This window comes from Gossypium hirsutum, chromosome D03 (genome assembly GCF_007990345.1).
Source record: "Gossypium hirsutum isolate 1008001.06 chromosome D03, Gossypium_hirsutum_v2.1, whole genome shotgun sequence".
NCBI lineage: Eukaryota > Viridiplantae > Streptophyta > Magnoliopsida > Malvales > Malvaceae > Gossypium > Gossypium hirsutum.
This window is the reverse complement of record NC_053439.1, coordinates 38342293-38347115: the sequence shown is the minus strand read 5'-3', so window position 1 is coordinate 38347115 and position 4823 is coordinate 38342293. Positions and strand designations below refer to the sequence as shown.

The 4823-nt window shown below is 27.8% G+C and overlaps 1 long non-coding RNA gene across 1 annotated transcript; it reads right to left on the bottom strand.

Moving 5' to 3' along the window:
• Nucleotides 1-1159: 1159 nt before the first annotated feature.
• On the bottom strand, nt 1160-2637 carry LOC121215478 (uncharacterized). The gene is made up of 3 exons (XR_005911338.1): nt 2355-2637; nt 2178-2245; nt 1160-2045 (listed from the first exon to the last, which is right to left on the bottom strand). It is a non-coding gene; the product is annotated as an uncharacterized lncRNA (long non-coding RNA).
• Nucleotides 2638-4823: the final 2186 nt, after the last annotated feature.

Genomic DNA, 4823 nt, shown 5'->3' with positions numbered 1-4823 from the left:
TATATTATACATTCCGTTATAATTCAAATTCGAGCATAATAAAATATTTAAACTATGATTTATTGTCACACACAAAAAAAAGAACATATAAATAATATTAATAGAATTGACTCATAAAAATTATAATTTTTATCTGAATTTCGAAAGATAAATCTTAATAGATTATATAATTTTAAAATTTTCAATAAACTATTTTTTCTATTCTCATATATAAATAATTAAAAAAATTTGCACAAGTTAAAAAGTTAAAACTAAAAACTAAAAATCATATATATAATTTGGTATTTGAGTTTGACATTTTTTTTAAAGTGGTACCTATGTTATTTTTTAGTGTTTATTTGAGTTTTAAGGTTAATTTGATGAAAGTTAATTACTAATATTATTAGGTTTAAAATTTTCATGATTTTGTTTATAGAATAGATTTAGCATTAATTGTAAATTTGTTTAATTTATCAAATATAGCCTGATGGATGTGATTTAATTTCGGTTTTAGAGTTGATTTGATAAAAGTTACTTGGTAATATTATTCAATAGCACAATTAAAAACTAAAAAGTTAACATTATTTTCTTCAAGTATCAAAATGTATTACTTTTGTCAAATACAAATTCTACATTGGACCAAAACATAGCACAAGTACCATATTTGAAAAAAAAAGTGTCATTATTTTTTCAGCCTTTATTATACAATATTTATGGAAAAATGGTAAACACATATAAATATAGTAATTTAATATGTAATAGTTTAAAAACATATTTTTCGTTAAAATTGTAACACCCCAAACACGATCTAGACGTTATGGCCAAATATGGAGATATTACGTAAAATGGTTGTAAATTCAATTTTTCATAAATTTCGGAAGAATGTCGTAAACTTTTAGTACTTAAACTCCGGTTTAAAAGGAAAAATACATCTAACTTAACTTTATAGTTGAAAACGATGTATGCTTATATTTTTTAAAACGAATACTTAGCAGCAGAAATTCTTAGATCGTTTATGTTTTGGAAAACCAAGCTTATTTTCTCCAATTTCGTTGTTTTGCAGGAAAACATATATTTTCGATAAAATGTTTTTAACAATATCATGCAAAATTTGAAAATAAAATCCCAAAAACCAAAATAGTCCAAAAAGTCCCAACAGTCAAAAAATAATGAAACACAATAACATCAAATTTGAGTATAATAGATAATGAAACTAAATCAGTTTAATTGAGCTCCGTCACATTGGTCTGCCTAAGCCTGAGGATTACCAGAAGATATCAGACAAATAGAAAGTGCATTTACAAAACTCAGTGTGTAACGAATAACTTTAAACCGTTAATTTATATCAGACAGATTTAGCAGAACATATTCATATCAGAGCAATACAGATACAAACAAATATTCTTACCCCCATCTCAACACACCATATGCGGTATGAAACACCCATCCAACCCTACACACCATCTCTAACTATCTCAACACACCATATGCGGTATGAAACACCCATCCAACCCTACACACCACTTAGTGTCGATATGACACTTTTTAGAATATTTGCAGCTGAGTTGCCAGTGCAATAGGCGAATTATAGCCATTCATAGAAACACTGAATAGATTCAGATATGTTTACACTATACATGCATAACATAAAAGATATAAAGCATACATAGCATTTTTCGGGTTACTCATAACCTATTATAAGGTTTACTTATCATATGACATTTCAAATATACGAACAGTTATTAGAATTTACACTAGCAGATGACTGGATTTCAAATTCTACAGTCTATTTGATCACATGCCAACCCCACGGAAGGTCTACGATCATTTAGAACGATGTGTATGACCCTAGAGAAAAATTCAAAATTTTGGACCCACACACCCGTGTGGTCCACATGACCCAAATAGCCTAGACCGTGTGTCGCACACAATCCAGCACATGGTCTACCACATGGCCATGTGGCGTTGACAATGCAATTTTTCAACTTTCGTCGTTCGCTGTTTTTCGAATTTTCGTTACACACCAGTTCATTTTGATGCGAAAACACCCATGAGACTACCAAAACCTAAATGCATAAATTAAAACATCACATTAGCGATGGTAGCGATACGATTTAAAGAACGATTTATTTAAAAAAAAATAACCAAATGAACTCACTCGAAAAATCCACACAACCCCCAAATCAGTACTAACTTACCCTTGCACAAGATCAACAACTCCCCAAGCCTTAATCCTCCAATGGATTAATTGCTCTGTGACCTTCACCTAAATAATCCAAAAGATTAATATCGAAAATAAACCCTAATTCAACGAGGTAACAAATAACGAAATAAAGGGCTTTAATCGAAAGAAAAATAACCTTAACCACACTTACGTAAGAACTGAATTATCAAACCCCACCCAGGAAGAGATTGGAACAAAATCAAGAAAAGAACAAAAGAATTGAAACCCCACTTTGGTATACTCCACACGAACAAGAAAGAAAAAAACAACAGAATAGGAGAAAGAAAAATGGTGCAATGTGGAAACAAATTTTAACAAACAACCCCACTTCTTTAATTTCAAAATAAAAGAAAGTATGATAAAAGATAAAAAAAACTAAATCAACCACTACAAAATCCTTCCCCACCTAAACTGTTTCTCAACTATCCCAGTTGACCCCCAAACACTTCAGATATACGGCCCAACCAAAAATGCCAACAAAACACTATTTATTCACACCCACCCAAGACCTCCAAAACACCATCAACACACTAAACTACCGAAACATACACTTCATTATAATAAAATTTAACAAATCAAAAATTAAGATTTTTGGGATTATAAAAATGGTAATTTTTAAAAACTCATTTTGTTAATTTAATATATTTTTAAAAAAATAACCATTTCGTTTGGTTTTTTCTTCTCAAGCAATCTGAAATCAATAGAAAACATAAATTGTCTTCTTTTTTTTTTTTAAATTTGAAGTATATACAAAGAAACGAAATAAAAATCTACCTTGACTATTTTTTTTATTGATTTGAGTATGTGAATGTGCTTTACGTAAGATCCTTTAGCGGTTTGATTCCTATCAAATTCTATATTTTAAAAAGTCTGAATATCTACCTACCACCAATTTTTCAAACTGTGATTCAAAACAAAGCCAGATTTATTTTTCCTGATTATATAGAAAGAAATAATATAAAATAAAAATATAATGATAATAATTATAGCAAAATCAGTTCATTTTTGGATCCGATTCACTTAACCGTTTTCTAAACATCAATTTTCTTTTACTAGTATTAGTTGCAAATCATAAAAAAAAATTATTGTCTAAGTCGAAATTGAGCTGGACCCAAGTTCACCTTATGGTATTTTAAGATATTAAAAAAGCTTTATATTAATATTTATGATTAAATTTAAATAAATAATATATTTATTATTAAATCAATAGTTTAATTTAAATTTTATATCAATATCAATATCGCTCTTTTCGACTGAAATACTTTGTAAGCTTAAACAACAAACTTTAAATTTTATTTTAGTGTAAAATCCGATTAGTATGGGTTGCACTAGTGCATATTGTCGAAACCACTTTTTGAAAACAAAACTAGTGTCGACTTTTAAAACAAAAATGGAGTCACCACCAATCTTTTTTTCGAGGTGTGATCGGGTCACCTTGAGATTAATCATTTTAATAAAACATTTTGATTTATTAAAATAATGATTTTGGTCTACAAAATTCGAGAAAACAGGTTCAGAAGTTGATTACGCACGAGGAAGGATTAGCACCCTCGTAACGCCCAAAATTGGTACCGAATTGATTGTTTAATGCCTTAAAGTCGAATGTTGAAAATTTTGAAAAAGTTTTAAAAAGAATCTCCATTTTTGAAACTTTGTGTAAAAAATGTTTGACTATCTCGATTCAAAGAGGAAATCGAATCCCTGAAAGTTAGGGAACATTTCCTCGAAGTTTCAAAGACGATATACAGGTTTATCTTCATTAAAAAAAAAATCTCATTTTGAAATTTCGAAATGTCATATCCAATGCTTTAGGACATAACGTTTCGAACTTCCAAAATAAATTTTATTTGAAAATTTTACGTTTGAATTGAAAAAGAAATACTCATTTTTTTAAACTCAACAAAGAAAATCGAAGCCCAGTAAGTTAGGGCAACATCTCCTCGAGAATTTTGAATACTGAATATTACGTTGTTTTGAAAACCTTTGAATAAAAATGATTTCGATATTTTGGTTATATGCAATTCCTTAGACGACATAAGTGCGATAGAATGATTTTTTTAAGAAAAAAAATAAATACGGATAAGTAATGCAAAACATGTAGGAATAATAATTTTACATCATATATTATACAAATACTAAAATTAACATTCAAAAGCAAGTGACTAAAAAAATGGAAGAAATACTTAGGCAAATTATGCAAATAAAATATAGCAAACTTAAAAAGTATCATAAAAGAAAGGAAATCTAAAAAAAAATCAATATAAATAACAAATTATATGTTAAAATATTTCAAACAAATAATACATATATAAAATAAAATAATTTGATAAAAAATTATGTATACACATATAATAGTATAGTATAAAATATTGTCATATGGATTTTTTATATATAAAGATATAGCAGAGAAATAAAAAAATATTATATTAAGAACAACAGAATAAAATATTTAAGTAAATTTTTACAAAAGAAATGAGCAAATTGAAATAAGGATTAAATTGAATTTACAACCAAATTAAAAGGAAAATGTGTAAATAAAATAAAACTGAGGGCCTAAATGCGGCGCGCGAATAACATGGGGGACTTAATAGAAAATATTCCTTTCTCCTCCAAAACACAG